The following is a 20,484-nucleotide window of genomic DNA, read 5'->3' on the forward strand; positions in this document are numbered from 1 at the left end:
TGGAAGCCACGTCTGCCCCACAGACAGGCCGGGAATGACATGTAGGTGCAGAATCCTAAAATCTGTCGGTGTGCTGTCCCAAGTCAGTAAGACCAGAAAGAGTTTCTCCCTTATAAGAATCCTGTAAAAGATGAAGACCAAACTTCCTCCTTCCTTTTTGTAGCATATATACAGAGCTGTTCATTATAGAGGGGATGGCCTTGGTTCAGGACTGCTCTTCTTTCTGACTAGACTACTATTTGATTAAAACAGGAGCAATCGGCCTGGAGGGATGGCTCAGCCGTTAAAGGCTAGCGTCACAACCAAAAATATAGGAGTTCAGTTCCCAGCACCCATGGCTGTCCCTTCAGGTACAGAAAAAAAACAATAAATAAATAAATAAGAGCAAAGCTATCTGAATAAGTAAAGCACACACTTGGGTAACACTAAAGTTAGTCTCTCTTTCTCTCTCTCTCTCTCATTATTTTGAGACAGGGTCCCACTATATAGCCCTGGAATTCACTGCAGAGATCAGATTAGCTCCAAACTCCCAGAGATCCTCTTGCCTCTGTCTCCCCAATTCAGAGATTAAGGTGTGCAGTGACACACCCACCCATTTTCTGTTTACTGTACAGGTGCACAGCTGTAATCCCAGCTGCTGGAGAGGACTGAATGTTCACACCCAGCCTGAAGGCTTTGTGAGGCCCTTCGTCTCAGCAGGGTGCTGGGAGCACAGTCTTTGATTCTTGCACTCGGCGAGGGGAGGCAGGAGGATCTCTGTGAGTTTGAGGCTAGCCTAGTCTAGGACACTCGGGGCTGTTACACAGAGAAGCCCTGTCTCAAAAACAAAACAAAAAAACAAATGAGGAAACCAAGAACAAAAAAAGACCCTGTCTCAAAACCATTTTTGTCATTTTTGTTTTGTCTTGTTTTTGAGACAGTCTAGCTGCTTAGGCTGGCCTCAAACTCAGAGATCCATCTGACTCTGCCTCCTTAGTGCTGGGATTAAAGGCCTGTGTGGTCCCTAATTAATTATTTTTTGTTTGTTTGTTTGTTTTTTGTTTGTTTTTTTGTTTTTTTTGAGACAGGGTTCCTCTGTGGCTTTGAAGACTGTCCTGGAACTATCTCTTGTAGACCAGGCTGGCCTCGAACTCACAGAGATCCACCTGCCTCTGCATCCCGAGCTCTGGGATTAAAGACGTGCTCCACCACGGCCCGGCTTTAATTAATTGATTTTAAAGATAAATTTGTTTTGTTTATAGGTGTCCCCCCCGCCTTGTCTATCACGTTCATGCAGTGCCCATAGATGCCAGCAGAGGGAGCCAGAACCTCTGAAGCTAGAGTTGCAGATGGGTTTTTAATCTTCTGTGAGAATCCATCCTGAGTCCCCTGCAAAAGTAACCCGCGCCCTTAATCACTGAGCCATCTCTCTAGCTCTCAAATAAATTTTTAATTTGGAAAAATTGGGGCTGGAGAGATCGCTCACCAGGCAAAGGCAGTTGTCACACAGCTGGCCACCTGAGTTTGATCCCTGGAGTGCAAACAGCGACAAACTGAATGTGGAGTCACACATGTTCCAATCCGAACATTTGGGAGCTAGAGTTGGGAGGATCAATTACTAGAGGCTAGCCTGGGCTACTTGAGATATTTCCTCAAAAAAAAAAAATACCACTCTTGGTTAGTAGAGAAGCATAAAACCAGTTATGAATGCCTCAAAAACGTTTCTCTCACAAATATTCAATATGCAACCTATTGCATATTTATTATTATTATATTTATTTATTGGGAAAGTACACATAACACTGAGTATGGAGGTTAGAGGGAAAATTGAGGGGGTGAGTTCTCTCCTTCCACCATGTGGGTCACGGAGCTCAAACTCAGGGGGCTAGCCACTGGTCTCCCATCTCCTTCCTTCCTTTTACGTTGTTCACTTTCCTCTAATAAAATTCCCTCTGTGTGAACTCTGTCCATGGCATCTTTCTCTCTCACCTCCACTGTTTCTCTTTTATTTTAGGGTGAAGAGGAAGGGAGGCTGGGCCTTAGCAGCCATGTCCAGACAAAGACTGTTTGGTGAGAGCGACAGACATGTTCGTCCTGTGGTAATTTGGAGCCAAGCAGGCCATAAAGCTGACCTCATCGGGCATATTTCAAAGTCACATAATGGATGGGTGCTGTTATGGGTCAACACTGATAGATAGGATTTGCTCAAAATTGCCCGATGCACCCAGCTCTAGGGAGACAGTGAACATTTGTCATTGGTGATTAATCCCTCCAGCGTCTGTTCCGTAGCTAACGGGGCTCTCTTTTGCACCCTTTTTTCTTTGTGTATCAGGTGCAGAAGAGGTGCTCACTCAGAAGATATTTACTTTCTTATTTTATGTAAAACTCACCCCAAATATTTAAACCATGAACGGCCTGGTAGGTTAGTCCCAGCTCCCTAGTTTAACCTGCGACCCACTTTCTTTTCTTTCTAAGTGTGGCTACTCTCCCAGAGGATTCACGTTCAGTTCCCATGGCAATTTACAACTTTCTGTAACACCAATTCCCCGGACCTAACACCCTCTTCTGGCCTCCACAGGGACATGTGGCATGCAGCAGACAAACATACATGCAGACAAAACACCACACACGTAAGAAAAGCAAGGTAAATTAAACATCTTAAGACAGTGAGAGAAAATAGCTAGTGAGGACCCGGTGCTTAAGAATTGTACTTTCTTCTCTTCCTAAAAACCTGAGTTCTATTCCCAGCACCCTCATCAGCTGACTCCCAGATGCCTGGAACCATAGCTCCAGGGGATGTGATACCTCAGGCACTTGCATTCATGTGCATATACACACATACGCATACGTATACGTAATTAAAGTAACAAAAACAAATCGTTGACGGTGCTGTCACATACCTTTAATCCCAGCACTTGGAGGCAGAGACAGGTGGCTCTCTGTAAGTTCATGGCCGGCCAGGGCTACAAGAGCTAGTTCCAGGACAGGCTCCAAAAGCTACAAAGAAACCCTATCTCAAAAAACAAGCAAAATCTTCCAGAGTTAAATTCTGTCTTTCGAAAATAATTAATTAAAGCCGAGTAGTCGGCGCCCAGGTCTTTAATCCCAGCACTTGGGAGGCAGAGAAGCAAGGAGGATCTCTGAGGTTTTTTTTTTTTTAAATATTTATTTATTTATTATGTATACATTATTCTGTCTGTGTGTACGTCCGCAGGCCAGAAGAGGGCACCAGATCTCATTACAGATGGTTGTGAGCCACCATGTGGTTGCTGGGAATTAAACTCAGGACCTTTGGAAGAGCGGGCAATGCTCTTAACCAGTGAGCCATCTCTCCAGCCCAAGGATCTCTGAGTTTGAAGCTAACTTGGTCTATAGAGCAAGTTCCAGGACAGCCAAGACTACATAGAAAGAAACCTTTTACCCAAAACCAAACCAAACAAACAAGCAAACTGAGTTAAAAAATAGGGAATTATATTCATATATGGAAATCAAGTGATTTGCTAAATCATAAAACTGTATATAAAGTCCCACGTCATTCAGCACCCCAACAGCAGAAGTTTGGTTCTGGCGCACTTACAAGAATTTGGCTATGGTTATTTTCTTAATTAGTTGACAGGAAATTTAGCAGCACTGTGGCCTTTTTCCAAGCAAGCTTTGCTTTTGTTGTTTCCCCGGCATTGTCCCTGTCCACCCCCTGCTTGTGTCTTCCTTCCCTGGCGCCTGCCCGTCTTTTCACATTCAAGTGAAGCACTTAAGCTTTCGCAGCAGCCCCAGGTTTCTTTCAGTGTCCTCAGGATGGCTCACAATAGCCTCTAACTCCAGCTCCGGGATTTCCAGAACATTCTTTAGGCCTCCACAGGCACCTGAACCTGCACCTGAACCCTTGGGTATTCGCAAACTCCCACAGGCACATTTACATAGACAAAACTAAAAAAAAAAAAAATCTACTTGTAAGGAAAAGTAGAGCTTTTTGTTGTTTGGTTTATCTTTCTGAGACTGGATTACTCACTTGATATAAATAGGAAATGTTTTATGAAAGGTAGTCCTGGTCATATTTCCTCAAACATAACATTTCTTAGAAGATATACCACTGATATTTAAAAATAAATAAATGGTTAAGTATGAGCCTTGTAGCATACTTGAAGGATCTCAGAAGTCTGAGACCATCCTGTCTCATGGTCATTTCCAGGTCAGCCAGGGTTTCAGAATGAGATCCTATGTCAAGAGGGGGGAGGGGAACTTGAGAGGTAAAGAAAGGAGTAACTATAATCCAGATATATTATGTGATTTTAAAAAAAAGTCTACCTTCAGCCGGGTGGTGGTGGCGCACGCCTTTAATCCCAGCACTCGGGATGCAGAGGCAGGCGGATCTCTGTGAGTTCGAGGCCAGCCTGGTCTACAAGAGCTAGTTCCAGGACAGGCTCCAAAGCTACAGAGAAACCCTGTCTCGAAAAACAAAAGAAAACAAAACAAAACAAACAAAAAAAAAGTCTACTTTCAATAAAAGGAAAAGATTAAAAAGTAGGATTGATGTCATGAATTCGTGACTAGCATTCTTGGAAGCATCTTTGCCAACTGCAGAGGCCTGGGATTTTAAGACTCGAATACAGACTTCCCTTGGATCAACTTGTTTTTTCGTTTGCATTTTTGAGAGAGGGTCTCAATATACAGCTCAGTGTGGGCTTTAGCTCATTGTTATTCCACCTGTTTCCCAAATGGTGGAACTGCAAGTGTGCACCAGACCAGCTTTAGGAACTCTTCCTTTCTTGAGAGAGGATCTCCAGGGTGTCTAGACAGGCCCGGAATTTCCAGTATAGTCAGCCTTGACATTCTGACCTCCATCTCCTGAGTACAGGGATTAAAAGCATGCTCCCCATGTCAAACCTGAGGCAATTTTTGGAGCGATAAAACAAAATAAGCATAGGAATCCATGTGCTTCAAAGACAGTATGTAAATGGTGTTCTACTTAAAAGGTCATAAAAAGCCAGACTGAGATTTCAAGGAGAAAGATGGAGCTGTGCGTACTGAGGATGCAGTTTAGCCATTAGCAGGCTTGGCTACTATGCACAAAGCCATGGAAGGGATCTCTGTCACCATAGGCATCACTAGGGCGATGGCTCACACCTATAGTCCTCATACTCAGCATTCAAGGGGAGGCAGGAGGATCAGAAGCAATTTGTGAGACTCTCAGAGACATCTTCATCTATGGTTTCAAAAATGCCTTTTTTTTTGGTTTTTCGAGACAGGGTTTCTCTGGCTTTGGAGCCTGTCCTGGAACTAGCTCTTGTAGACCAGGCTGATCTCGAACACAGAGATCAGCCTGCCTCTGCCTCCCGAGTGCGGGGATTAAAGGCGTGCGCCACCACCGCCCGGCTTCAGGAATGTCTTATAGGCTTTCTAACTCTTTTTTAAGCTTCATGTTATCCCTACAATAAAGTATATTTAAAAGACAAAGGAACTATTTACCCAATAGAGACCATTCATGAAATAGAATTATCATTTGCGGTAGGGAGGCTTATCACTTAGGGGTGGGCGCGGGGAATGAGGTGGTCACTGTAGCCCATTCTAGCTTCAAACTCACAGTAATCCTTCGGCCTCGCCTCCCAAGTGCTAAAATTGCAGGCATTAGCCACCATGCTCAGCTGGAAATAGAATCACCCAGTGAATAATCACTTGAAAATAGTAGTTGAGTCAGGAAATAGCTGAACCAAGGGCCGTGTGGCTTAGGGTAAGGAAACTCTTTATACATTATCAAAATTATCAGTAAAGGGATAATTGCACCCATAGACTTCTTTTGTAGAATTCTCTATGGGAGATGAATTATAGATATTAACAACCTTGTTGGACACCATGAAACACACCAGTATAATCGCTGTCTTGATGAAATATACGATTGAAAAGACAAGTGAATTCTAATGCAAAGTTAAATTACACGGAGAGGCCTGACAATCTTGTCTCAAGTAGAGGTCACCATATTTAACCACTGGGGAAATGGAAATTAGACTCAACTGAGATTCCAGCTCACAGCTGGAATGACTACCAGCCAGAAAAATGACAACAAATGCTAAAGATGGAGGGAAAAAAAGCTTTTTATGCCTGATGCAGATGTAAAGCTGTGCCCCTATGGAAAGCAGTACAGAGGATCCTCAGACTAAAACACAGAACTACCAGGACTCGGGTATCCCACTTGTGAAGTTTATGCCAGAAGACACTTGTGCATCCCTGTTTGCTGCAAATCACAACAGCTAGGCAATGGAAACAGCCCAGGTCCAACAAATACGGGAAATGAGGTACGCATACACAATGAGATGCTACGCTGATAAAGAAATGTGGCCTGTGACGGTCCTGTGGAACAAAGCACTTTCTGCCAAAAACTGACACTCTACATTCGATCTCCAGCTCAGAAGGAAGGAGGACCCTGACTACCGTAGGTTGTCCCTTTTACCTTCACACACAATGAGCAAGCATCTCAGATCACTAAGACATTGCTGGGTACACTGTTCAGAAAGGGGTATGTGTAGGCTGTCACAGGAATTAAACGAGAAGTGTGTGTGTGTTTCTGTGTAACCCAAACTAAGTGGTGTCCCAGGTTGCTAAACTATTCCCTATGCTTGCCTGTCTGGGAGGGAGGGGGGTATGGAGGGACAGCTCAGCAATTCTAATTGTAAGAACACTTGCTGCTCTTCCAGAGGACCCATGTTTGGCTGCCTAGCCCACATTAAGCACCTCACCTCTCCAAATTCAGGGACTCCAACATTCTCTAGGCTCCATGGTACCCACACATACACATAGACAAGCATATTATATACAGACACACAAATAACAAAGATAGTGGAAAGGAGTGAAACAAAATGCTGTCTTAGTTTTGTGTAATGTACCTGGAGTGCGAGGGGATTGCCTCTAGAACTGCCCACACCCTTGCACTGATACTCAAGATGCTCAAAGTATTTGTATACACCAACCATTCTTCAGCATTCGTCCCCCATGCCTTCTTTGTTTCTGAGACAGGACTTCATGAAACTCTGGCTGACCTGAAAATCAGAGATCTACCTGCGTCTCTCATGTGCTAGGATTATATGCATGTACCATAATCTCACTATTATGTGTAGTGCTTAGTACAATGTAATGCTGTCTAAGCAGACAACAAGCTGGATTGTTCAGGGAATAAGAAAATATCTGCACACCTTTAATTCAGATTAGAACCCAGTATTAAGTCCGTACAGATGGCCAGCGGTGTAGTTCAGAACATACTAGCAGGCTTTAAATTACCCTGTTTCTTAGAACGAGTCCACCTATTGATCATTTTAAACACTCCTTGGTTTCTGGACCTTCTCTAAGGAACTGTTTTCCTGTTCTCTAAAGTTCAGTTAGGCACTTTCTGAAAATTGAGACTGGGTTGCTTGAAGACAGGAATTTTAATCTTTCCTCCCCAGTTGTTCTCTGGACCCCATGACTAAAATAGGATTACACAAGTCCAATGCAGAGATGGTAGGATATGCAGTTATAAGTCTCGTCAGTTCACTGCACAAAACCTTGGCATCAGTCTAAGTTGGCATATTTTTACGTAGCTGTTTGTTTCTTTTCAGTGTGTCTGTCCCTTTTGAAATTCCTCATCATCTTCCTATTGCTGCAAGAGAAAAGTTAGAGGGTTGTAAAGAAGGTTGTCAGGGGGAGAATCCAAGACTTTTCCCTTAACAAAGAGAAAAGATGGAGGTGGTGGCACACGCCTTTAATCCCAGCATGAGGGAGGCAGGCGGATAAATTGCCACTGAATTTGACGTCAGTCTGCAACCTTGTCTCAAAATAAAAAACCAAATGAATAAGGAATCCATTTCACTTAGGAAGCCCCTGAGATGGTTTTCCTGAATCCTGGGGTGAGTGAAGGCTGCTCTGTTTACCAGCTCTAAGGGTTCACAGAGGTTTTGTACTCATGAGTAGATGTTGAATTCTAGCGACTAAGGCAGAACTGTCAGATATCTCTGCAAGTAAAGCCACCTGCCCGGGAACCTGAGGACCTGATTTTGATCACTTGTGTCACGGCATGCCTCTGCCCCCAACCATAATCAGTAACTCGAGCCCAAAAGAAATAAATGGAACTAAAATCAAAAGCAGTATTTATAAGGCCAATGTATTACTTTCTTTGGGTCTTTGAAGCCAATCAGGACAATATATCATATTGCCTTGCTCTACCCGTGAGTTTTCCTGAGCTACCCCAAACACACCTTCTTGACTCATTTCTATTTCAGCTTGGATTTTCTCACTAATTTTTGTAGTTCCAAGAAATAGGCGTGTAGTAGGAACTAATGTTCATTTTATTTTTTTTTTTTTTTTTTTTTGTTTGTTTTTTTGTTTTTCGAGACAGGGTTTCTCTGTGGTTTTGGAGCCTGTCCTGGAACTAGCTCTTGTAGACCAGGCTGTGTTCATTTTATTTTTAATGCTGGAACTCATACAGCCCACTCAGGGCTCTATGCCCCTACCTCTGGTTTTATGCTGTGCTGGGGATTGAACCCACGCCTTATTTATGCTAAGCACACACTGTGTTCAACCAAGCTACCTTCCTAACCCCTTAAAAGCAGCTAACATCCACTATCCCTATTTTCATCTGATCTATATAGCAAATTAAGAAAAAGCAGGATGTTTGATCTCAGGCTTTCTATTCGATTATTCAGAAGTTCATCTAACCATCTTGCTTTTTCTGTTTCCCATACCGAGAGAGGTGCTTGGGGATTACCTGTGGGCACATTCAGGGCAGAGCAAATTATCTTCCACTCCAGGGGATGGGAACACACAGGCTGGTAAAATGAAGAGAGGTATCATCCTTTGGGAACTGTCTGGAACCCAGGTCTGACCGGTGTGCAGCTGCAGGCAAACCCAGCCTTCCTTATCAGCAGGGAGCTGCCTGCCGTGGACGACACACCACCTGTATCCTGGGAAGGAGAAAAAAAACAAGATCAAGACAACGCTCCGTGCCCTCTTCCCTGAAGTTACTCCTGAATTTGTTCTCTATGGTCTGCTAAAAATCAAACGTATTTCTGATAGCTTATAAACTGTCAAAACTCTTACATAGCATGCTATTTAAACACAAAAAACAAAAAAACAAAAAAAAAAACAAATTGAGTGAGATGCATGGAAAACAGTACAGATGACAGAATGACAAATTGTGTTTCAAAGGAATCTTAGTTACTTTGCAGAATGCTTGCTTTTGGCTCAAGATTTTTCTAAATGATGCATACTACATTATTAAAACTTGCATTCCACTTTCCTTTCTTTCCCATACTAGTGATGAAATCCAGGACCTCATGCATGTTAAGAAAGACTTCTACCACTGAACCAAGCTACTCAAACCCTTGCTTTTCCTACAAGGAAGGTAGAGAGTGTTTGTTACTAAATGCCTTTTTCCCCAATGACTAACACCACTGCCCAGTTTTAACATGGGTATCTGATATGATTTAAGAAGCCATGACTGGGCCGGGTGGTGGTGGCAAACGCTTATAATCCCAGCACTCGGATATCTGTGAGTTCGAAGCCAGCCTGGTCTACAAGAGCTAGGTCCAGGGCACGCTCCAAAACTAAAGAAACCCTGTCTGGAAAAAAAAGTCTCAATGCATACACACATAAAACACACTTTGGAATAAATGTAACCGAGAAAGTGGAAGACTATGCTAAAGAGTCTGAAAGAAATTGAAGATCCTAAAAGATGAGACCCCCCCCACACACACACACCACGGCTTTAAGATTGGAAAAATTGTAAAAATTACCTACAAACCTGGCCAGTGGTAGGTGCACACTTTTAATCCCAGGACTTGGGAAGCAGAGGCAGATGGCTCTCTTTGAGTTTGAGGCCAGCCTGGTCTACAGAGTGAGTTCCAGCACAGAATACAAAGCTACAGAGAAACCCTGTCTCAAAAAAACCAACCCAACCCCCAAAGAAAAGTTTTACCAAAAGCAAACTAGAGATTTAATATACTTCCCAAATTTCCAATGTTGTTCTTCACAGAAACAGGAAAAAATTCTAAAAATTCTATTGGAGCACAAAGGAACCTGGAGACCCAATGCAATCCTTAGTAGTCAGAAACAACAAATAATGCAGAAGCATCTGATTAAGATAAACTACAATGCCACAAATATGCATCGGAAAAAAAAATGACTGTTTGCTGAATGGTTCCTAAAAATCAGAGGGCAAGCAGATCCACCTCACTCTGCAAAAAACTTCTAAAATGGATGGAAGACCCGACTCTGTTAGGAAAACGAAAGACTTTAACATAAGGTAGAACTTTCTGAATAAGACTTTATAAATTGTTAATAACGATTGATAAATAGGATATCATAAAATTGCAACATTTCTGTATAACAAAAGAAAGACTAGGGGGCGGTGGTGGCGCATGCCTTTAATCCCAGCACTCAGGAGGCAGAGGCAGGCGGATCTCTGTGAGTTCGAGACCAGCCAGGTCTACAGAGCTAGTTCCAGGACAGGAACCAAAGCCACAGAGAAACCCTGTCTCGAAAAAAACAAAAAAAGAAAGACTGAACAGACAGCCTATAAAACAGGATTAAAAATCTTTGCTAGCTATACAGTAGTATGTATGTATGTATGCATGCATACATGTATATATCTACAATATTAATTAATTTTATCACTATTAATCACACAGCTTGCTTTAAGTTTCCCCAGGTAGTTTCCATTCGCCTGGAACTCACTAAATAAAGACTGCCCTCAAGTTCAAGGTCAGCCTGCCTCCACCTCCAGTGCTGGGATTACTGCTGCTATAGGTCCATGTGAAGTCAGGCATTATGTGGTGATAGGGATTTAATTCAGGGCTCCAAACACATCGGGCACTCTACTTAAGGCATTTCCAATCCCTATGAATGCCTTAAGTAGGAAAGAAAAGTGTACTTTATCCAGGCTGACAGACACATTATTAGATTATTATTCCTTCAACATTGGAATTCCCATATTTAGCAATGAGACTGTGTCACTAGTCCAAATAAGATCTTGCTATTCATCAAGAGGCAAAGATAAAGTTCTATGTGAGTCAAATTTGTAATCTACAGTAGTGTTTCTCAACCTGTGGTCACGACCCCTTTGGCAAACCTCTAAAAATTTGATGAAAGTAGGAGCTTTGCAGTTATGAAGTAACGATGAAAATAATCTTATAAAGCCGGGCGATGGTGGCGCAGGCCTTTAATCCCAGCACTCGGGAGGCAGAGGCAGGCGGATCTCTGTGAGTTCGAGACCAGCCTGGTCTACAGAGCTAGTTCCAGGACAGGCTCCAAAGCCACAGAGAAAACCCTGTCTCGAAAAACCAAAAAAAAAAAAAAAAAAAAAGAAGAAAAAGAAAATAATCTTATGGAGTCTCTGAAGCCACAAAGAAACCCTGTCTCAAAACCTCCCCCAACACACACACAAAAAAATTAACTTGTGGTTGGGGTCACAACATGAGGAAATGTATTCAGGGTCATAGGGTTAGGAAGGTTGAGAATCACTGATCTAATTTTACTTCATTTTTAAGATGTAGTCTTTGATTACCAGGCTGGTCTTGAGCTCTGCAAGTAAAGGATGACTTTGAACTACTGACCCAGACTTCACCTTCCATCCCACCTGACAGTCTTCAGACTTTACAGTCGTCCTGTCTCACGCCAATGTTAACCAAGCACACCACATAGCGCTCACACCTTACTGTTGGTCTTACCGGTGACTGGGGGCAGAAATGCTTTGGCTTTAGAGGGAAGAGGCTGGCGATTCTCAGCCCTAGGCTGAGAAGCTCGCATGGTAATTCTTCCCCAGGCTGCAAAAACGGATTCCCTTTCTGAAGTCAGAACTTCTACTATGCCGGACTCCCTTTCTGAAGTCAGAACTTCTTCGCCGGACTCGTCCTCCTCTCTCTTCCTCTTCAAACCTCGAGGTCTGGGTCCTTCAATGACTGCTTTGTTGGTTTTTTTCGAAATGGGCTTCAGTCTGGCCTCACGAGATGTTTTGGGAATATGCTGAAAATAAAATTCAACAGTGCTCTTGCAAGAAGAACTTGTTATGCCGATTTCACAGGAATTTTCCACTGGCTTGAGCAAGCACAATTTTAAAAACACTACTCTCTATAGTGTTGGTTCAACAGGGAGAAAATTTTGGCAGTTAAAAGCAGAGATCCAGCAGGAGAATGACTCAGTGTGGAAGATGCTGGCCTGGAGGAAGGACCGACTGTAATAAACAATCGTTCCCACAAAAAACGCCTACAACCACAGCTCCCAGGGGATTTGACAGGACTGCCGGTGCAGAATAGCTGAGAAAACTTGAGCACCAGGTCCAGGGAGAGACACTGCCAGCCTCAAGAGGAGGAACACAGAAAGGACACAAAATGTACTGGCACTTGGTAAAAACAAGGAGACCTGATCCAGGCTCGACACACCCTGTAAGATAGCAAGGCCCAGGCAGTGGGTTGTGGGATTTGTTGAAGGTGGTTTGGTTTTTTGTTAGCTCATTTATTCAGAACAGGATTTGAGTAATAGTCCCGGAACTAGCTCTAGATAAGGCTGACCTTGAAACCTCAAAGATATGCCAGCCTCTACCCCCGTGCTGGGATTAAAGGTGTCACCACCACACCCAGGTGGTGATTTTTTTTTGTTCAGTCTAAATCCGCTGTCCCAGGCTGACCTTGAACTTATCACCCACGGGTCAGAATTGCTGTTGCCCCTCTAGTTCCTTTGGTTTTGAGCAACACTGTCCTATTGGCCAAGAACTTAGTATGTGGCCAATATATAGACCCTCCTGGCCCCACTCCCCAGCTCTGGGGTCCTAGTTGTGTCATGCCTAACTGTAGTGCCCAGTTTCAAATACAAAAGCTATAGGAAAATGGGAAGTTGCTGTGTAGTGGGCATAGCGTTTGGGTACAACCTAAACAATCCTTCATGACTACATTCAAACCAATAAATCACGGAACCTAATGGTGCAAGGCCTGTAATCCCCACTGTTAGTGCCTGCAATCCTGGCACTTGGGAGGTTACAAGCAGGAGAATTCAGAACTCAATGATCTCTTTAGCTACATAGGGGGCAACCCATGACACTTGGAGACCTTCTTCTAGAAGTGGCACACATCCTTAATTCAGCACTCGGGAGGCAGAGGCAGGTGGGACTGCGTTCCAGGCTGCCCATCATACAGTGAGACCTCAGGGGGGAAAAAAAAAACCTTACATAATCAAAGAAAAAAGAAAAAAAGGAGGTTGAGTCCATACCACACATTTGGTCCCTCAAATGTCAGTAACCCTGCCTTAAAGGAAGGTTACATAGAGCAATTATAGCGAGGCCATGGGGGGGAGCCCACCTCCACTCCGTCACCATACCCGTTACTCACGCATATTTGTTCAGAATATGAACATTGTTGGAGTCTCTTGTAGACTTCCACTTTCTAAGGAAATCAAGAGAAAATAGTTAAAGCCTGACCAAACTCCACAAACTTAAGAGTCCACATAGCAAAGAATCCCATTGGGAGGACGCTAACCTTGCCGTCCGTACTCAAACGGTGAGAGCGGCACCATTCCCGAAGTGTGTTCCGGGACACCTCGTGAATAGGAGGCAGGACATCTGGCAGGGATGGGTGGGGCTTTCGGGACACCGAGGGGTAGGTATCCCCAGAAGCTGGCGTCGGGGAAACAACTGAAGAAAAGAACAGAGACAAAGCAAGAGCTGTTTAGTCCCGGGTGGTTGTTGACAATCTAGTTTGCACATAAAGCTGCCTTTTGTTTGCCTGTTACAAATGAGGAATTCACTTGAGGAATTCAAGATCACATCACACGTCTTAAAATAGGAGACCCAGGAGAGCCACCCACACTCATATTCTAAATTCTATGCTTTCTCTTAAGATTGTCTTAGTATGTTTATGTATGTGCCAGTGTGTATTCTAGACAGCAGAACTATTTGTTTCTTTTTGTTTCTTCCATTTTCTCGAGACAGGGTTTCTTTGTGTAACCTAGGCTTTCCTGGAACTCTTTGTAGAACAGGCTGGCCTCAAAACTCAGATCTAGCTGCCTGCCTCTGCCTTACATGGGCTGGGATTAGAGGTCTGTACCACAATACCCTGCGTCTATTTTCGATCTTAAGGCAGCAAGCACATGGGACTTAGCCACGGAGAGAGGTACAGTTTTCTCATGGGGAACTACAGTGAGGCTTAGTGGACTGTGTGGTGTAAGAAGCCTGTGTGGTTTGGGGGTGTGGGTCTTTAAGCCTTTAATCCCAACACCAGGGAAGGAAAAGTGGGGAATTTTTCTGTGAGTTTGAGGTCTACATAAAAGGCTCCAGGCCGGGCGGTGGTGGCGCACGCCTTTAATCCCAGCACTCAGGAGGCAGAGGCAGGTGGATCTCTGTGAGTTCGAGACCAGCCTGGTCTACAGAGCTAGTTCCAGGACAGGCTCCAAAGCCACAGAGAAACCCTGTCTCGAAAAACAAAAAAGTAAATAAATAAATAAAAGGCTCCAGGTCAAGCTGGGCGGTGGTGGTGCACGCTTTTAATCCCAGCACTCGGGAGGCAGAGGCAGGCGGATCTCTGTGAGTTTGAGGCCAGCCTGGTCTACAAGAGCCAGTTCCAGGACAGGAACCAAAAGCTACTGAGAAACCCTGTCTTGAAAAATCCAAAAAAAAGAAAAAAAAAAAAAAAAAGGCTCCAGGTCAGCCAAGGTAGAACACTGAAAAACTAAGTCCAACAGAAACTACCTACTTTCCTAGCTTTCCAGAGTTTACTGAGAAATCCATTTCACACCTACAGTTTTTCCGGGGACTCTTAAATTGGACATTACCTGCTGGCTTGAGCTCTGTGGTTAAAGATTCTGCTGTAGGGCCTTCTAAGGTGAGATCCTCCGTGGCTGGGATCAGCGTTAGAATGATTTTTTCTTCAAGTTCTCCCTTAAAGTACGAGTGCAAAGAGAAGCAGTGAACAATTCTGTTAACTTTCAAGGCAAGCTTAATGAATTCATTATTTACCATCTGTGCTCTTGTGTGGGGCAGGCAAGATGCCTGGAGCTTGGACGAGAGTGGTCCCTGTGAGAGGCTTGTCTGTAGACGATAAGTAATCTCAGTCGTCCGGGTTTGCAAGTGATATGCCCAGGCTCAGAAAAGAAATGAGTTGCTGGGTGGTGGTAGCACAAACCAAAAAGTTTAGAATCCCAGCACTTGGGAGGCAGAGACAGGCGGATCTCTGTTAGTCTGAGGTCACACTGGCCTACAGAGTGAGTTCCAGGACAGCCAGGGCTGTTACAGAAGTACAGTCTTGAAAAGCAAAACAAAAAAAGAAAAAAACAAAAACAACAACAACAAAACAAGGAAGATTTTAAAAAATGATTTAAGACTATGGAGTAGTGACAGCTCCTTGAGGAAGTTCCTGAACATCCTACAGATTTGTGCCATACCCTTCCCCTTCTATTGAAATCTCTTCACCCCCCCCTTTATTTCCAAACTTGAATTATTGATTTTTTTTTTTTACATTTGTGTAACACTTTATCAAAATACTTCAGACACAGGTTTACTTTTGTTACCTAAAAGGAAAAAAAAAAAAAAACCAACCAAACAAAAAAAAAAACAGTGCCAGGCAGTGGTAGTACACACCTTTAGTCCCAGCACTTGGGAGGCAGAAACAGGCAGATCTCTAAATTTGAGGCCAGCCTCATCTACAGAGAGTTCCAGGACAGCCTGGGCTACACACAGAAACCTTGTCTTGAAAAGCAAAAAGCAACAACAAAAAATTGGTATTACCCCACTCTGGAGATGAGGCCTAAATGTAGCCATGAGTTGGCTTAGCCAGTTCTTTCTCTTAGCTTTGTACAGTGGTCCTTAGCTGGCCCAGGATCACTCATGCCTAGATAGGAAACCCACACGGCACTCGGGGTACTGGGGAACTGGTTACTTCTCAGAGAAAAAAAATGTTATCAAAAACTTCCACTTAATCTTAGTTCACCTTTCTGGAAAAATTTTGTCTTAGCTACGGTACTCCTTGTCCTAGACAAAGATACAGATTACTATTTCATCTGGGAAAGAGTTTCCTTTTACTCCCAGGGAATACGTACTGTCGAGCATGTGCAAAATAAAAAAAGCAACAAGCAGAAGATTCCAAGATGGAGGCTTTGAACTCGAATTGATTCCTCCCAAGTCGGGAGCAAGAGCGAGACCTAGAAAGACAGTGAAAAGAACTACCGGAAAATAAATTCTTCTAGAAAGAAAGTTACCTGGTCATAAGTGTCCTGGCTGGCAACTGACATTTTCGGCAAGCTTCAGAGAAGACCAAAGCAGCAAAGACAAGGATGTCGGGAGCTCACTGCTGCTAACCTGAGCGTTCATTTACAGGTAAATGCCTCCTCCTACTTCCTGTCGCCCAAATGGGCTCTTTCCCCTCCTCCTCCCTCCACCCTTTCCTCTCTGACAGTGACTTTATCAGGTCCACGGCTCTCAGTAGACAGCTGATAGCACAGAGCTGAATTCTTACGTAAATCAAAAACCCATATCCCCCTCCCACCCCTTAAGACTTTGCTGTCTGCCTGGACTATATAACCAGACCCTCCCTAAGGGTGGTGCATGCTAGTTATTCCAGCCCTGGAGAGACTGATCCAGCAAAATGCTCAACTCCACTCAGCCTGGACTGCAGAGTGAAACCCTTGAGGAAAAAAAGAGAGAGAGAACGGAGGGAGGAAGGGAAGGAAGGAAGAAAAAAAGAAAGAAAACAAAAAAAGAGAGTCTCCCCCTAAAATGAATTCTTAATTTATTGAGGAACTGTCACTAATCTAGACTATGAAGTCACACCTATCTTGTGACTCTCTCTGGTGGAGGTTTGTCCCAGGCATCTCTATTTCTGTCCCCCCAGGTGCTTCTACATTCTAATAACACTGCCCAAAATCAAGCTTTGCCAGAACTGGCTTTGGAGATTGGCCCAGAATCCTTCCTTGTGGGACAGAAACTGAATGACATCCAGAGGGTTGGGGAAAGGCAAGGTCTCCTTCTTCCCACGTGGGTGCCACAGTGCTGCTTTGGGAGGTTAAGTAAGGTGACCTAGTGGTCTGAAGTGGGTAGCATTGAGACAAAATCTGCTGCTATCCTTATTTTCTGTCTTTTGGCTTCACCTTCATAAGCACCGGCAGGAGCCACCAGGCCCTAGTCACATTGGATCGTTCTCTCTTTCTCTCTCTCTTTAAATTTAATTTTTTCATTTCTTTCTCTTTTTTTTGGGGGGGGGGTGTTTCGAGACAGGGTTTCTCTGTAGCTTTGGAGCCTGTTGTCCTAGAACCAAACTGGCCTTGAACTCATGGAGATCCATTTGTCTCTTCCTCCCTGGGATTAAAGGTGTGTACCACTACAGCACAGTTTCTTCATTAGGAAATACAACAGGAGCCGGGCAATGGTGGCGCACACCTTTAATCCCAGCACTCGGAGCCGGGCGGTGGTGGCGCATACCTTTAATCCCAGCACTTGGGAGGCAGAGGCAGGCGGATCTCTGTGAGTTCTAGACCAGCCTGGTCTACAAGAGCTAGTTCCAGGACAGGCTCCAAAATCACAGAGAAACCCTGTCTCGAAAAACCAAAAAAAAAAAAAAGAAAGAAAAGAAATAAGACGGGCCTAGTGAACTGAAGGCATGGTCACTGGTTAAGAGCACAGGCTTTTCTTGCAGAAGATCCAGAGTAGACAGCCAGTATCTATGTTGTCCCATAACTCCAGTTTCAGGGTATCTGAGACCGGAACGCCAAAGATGCTTAGGGGGTTGGTGCACATGCAAACATGCAGGAAAAAAAATACCCATACATTCAAAATGAAGTTTAAGGTAGAATTTAAAAGATAAACTACGTTTTCACAAAAGCTGAGTGTGGTGGCACATGCCTTTAAGCTCAGCACTCAGGAAGCAGCAGCCTGTTCTATAGAGTCCCAGGTTAGTGAAGAATACAAAATGGGATACTGTCTGAAACAAACAAAATTATTTAGACAGGCTTATCACATTAAAGCTGCATGACCCGCCTTCTAGGGCACTGCATCAGCACACACAGGACAAGATGAGCAACCAGCAAAGAAGAATGGGGAAAGATGAAATGTCTGGGCTGACGTGACTGGGCTGTGAAAATGCAAAAAATACCTAAACATTCTTTCCCCTCTGGGGCTGGGTGTGGTGGTGCACACCTTTAATCCCAACACTGAGAAACAGAGGCAAGTGAGTCTCTGTGAGTTCGAGGCCAGCTTGGTCTACAAAGCGAATTCCAGGACAGTCAGTACAGTTACACAGAGAAATCCTGTCTCCAAAAAAAACCCAGTTTTAATAAAAAGTCAGTCAGATGTGATGCCTCACACCTGTAGCCCTAGCACTCCGGAGGCAGAGACAGGTGGATCTCTTAAGTTTGAGACTTGCCCGTGCTACTCCAGTGAGTTCTGGGCTAGCTAAGGCTACCCTGCTGGCTATACCTGAGACTCCATCTGAAAAGTAAAACAATACTAACAAAAAAGAATTTTTTACTTATTCAATTTTTACAGTCTCATATTTATTTATATTTATTTTCTTTTAGGTGTTTCCCCTCTTTCTAAAACACTTATTTTTGGAGACAAGCCCGTGTAGCCCAGGCTGCTCTGCTCGCTAGGTAAACGGATTTACCCTGAGATCCTGACCATCTAGCCTCCACTTGCTAAGAGTTATGATTTAGAAGCATGTGCCATTGAACCTGACTAAGGGACTGGAGAGATGACTCGGTGGTGAAGAGCCCTCATCTGAGCATCGGTGGTCAATTAATTCTCTTTACCCACAGGATTGTTGACTATTGTCCAATGTCAAGTCCTGTCCCAGGGAATCCGACACACTCTTCTGGCCTCCTGCAACACCAAGCATGCACATGGTAGACAGACGCACATGAAGACAGAATAACCATACCAGTATGGTAACTAAACTTAAAAATTTGTTTGAGTCAGGATCCAAATAAGATCTATGTAAAGTGTTAAGTTGATATGTATCTTAGATCTTTCTTTAACCTCCACATTTTCTCTTTGTCTTTTACTTTCCCTCACAATTAATTGTCCCAGATTTTTCTTTCTTCCTTTTTTTCTTGTTCGTTTGAGACAGAGTTCCTCTGTATAGCTTTGAAGCCTGTCCTTGAACTCACTCTGTAGACCAGGCTAACCTTCAACTCACAGAGATCCACCTGCAACTGCCTACCAAGTACTGAGATTTAGGTGTGTACCACCAACGCCCAGTTTGTGGGTGTTATTTTTTTTTATTATTTATTAAAGATTTCTGCCTCCTCCCCGCCACCTGTGGGTGTTATTTTAAAAATCCTAAAAGGGCCTGCCTACTTGAAGGAAGTAGCTTAAGTCTGGCGTTAAGGATTTTTAGATTGAATCTGGCATTGTAGTTCACTGGGTATTTGCCCAGCATACCCAAGGGTCTGTCTTCAATCCCCAGAACCTTGTAAACAGGTGTGTTTACTCGGGGCTGTAGCAGCAGAAGTCTGCAATCTCAGGGCTTCGGAGGTCCAAGTTCAAAGTCATCCTCAGCTACAAATCCAAGTTCTGCATCAGCTTGGACTAAATACACTACATTAAAGCCTGTCTCAAAACAACTTAGCCTAGACTAGGGACATAGGTTAGTGGTAGAGAAAGGAGCCACCACCATTTCTAATGTACTCAACAGGTATTAAGTTCTTCAGATTTGCTTATAATGATCAGTTGTTGTTTTTTTTTTTTTTTTTGGTTTGGTTTTTTTGAGACAGTTTCTTTGTGTAACAGTGCCAGCAGCTAGCTGTTCTATAGACCTGGCAGGCCTTGAACTCACAGAGATCCACCTGCCTCTGCCTCCTGAGTGCTGGGATTAAAGGGGTGCACTACTACGGCCCAGCAGCCATTATTATTTTGTTAAGACAAAGTCTCAGGAAGCGCCGGGCGGTGGTGGCGCACGCCTTTAATCCCAGCACTCGGGAGGCAGAGACAGGCGGATCTCTGTGAGTTCTAGGCCAGCCTGGTCTACAGGAGCTAGTGCCAGGACAGGCTCCAAAGCTACAGAGAAACCCTGCCTCGAAAAACTAAAAAAAAAAAAAAAGTCTCAGGAAGCTTGGGCTGACTCAAAACTTACTATGTAGCAGAGGCAGAGGATGAACCTCAACTTCTGCCTCTACCTCTCCTGTGCTGGGCTCACAGGCACCTGAGGCCACATCCAGTTTGTGCAGTGCCAGGCATCAGCCCCCAGGGTCTCTGGCATGTTAGGCAGGTACTCTAGGCACTAAACTTCTTTCTTCTTTCCCTTGACTTGATATTGAGCTGCATCTGCATACCCCGGACTGCTTGTCTGCTTTACCCATATCTGCTTTGCCCACAAGGACCCAGCCTCAAGTTCAGGGCCCTCTGACTGCCATTCAGTCTTCCTGGTAGCTTTACCATCCTGGCTTCTAGTAATTGCGTGCCATAACCTGGCTGTATTATTTTAGGATCCATTAGTCCCTAACTGATGTTAAGGCCCAACACTGAAATTCTCATCTATCATCAGAGAACAGTCTCCGTACATTCCTGAT

At 44.0% G+C, this 20,484-nt stretch overlaps 1 protein-coding gene across 1 annotated transcript in view; it reads right to left on the minus strand.

The window, feature by feature from the left end:
* Morc1 (MORC family CW-type zinc finger 1) overlaps positions 1–8,809 on the minus strand; it is a 308,590-nt gene extending 299,781 nt beyond the window's left edge. The window contains exon 1 of the mRNA XM_041673094.1: positions 8,711–8,809. The gene's annotated coding sequence lies outside the window, so the exon portion shown is untranslated. The remainder of the gene's footprint in view (positions 1–8,710) is intronic.
* Positions 8,810–20,484: the final 11,675 nt, after the last annotated feature.

Source organism: Microtus oregoni, unplaced genomic scaffold (assembly GCF_018167655.1).
Source record: "Microtus oregoni isolate MIOR12 unplaced genomic scaffold, Mior012 000023F_ref0000262, whole genome shotgun sequence".
Classification (NCBI taxonomy): domain Eukaryota; kingdom Metazoa; phylum Chordata; class Mammalia; order Rodentia; family Cricetidae; genus Microtus; species Microtus oregoni.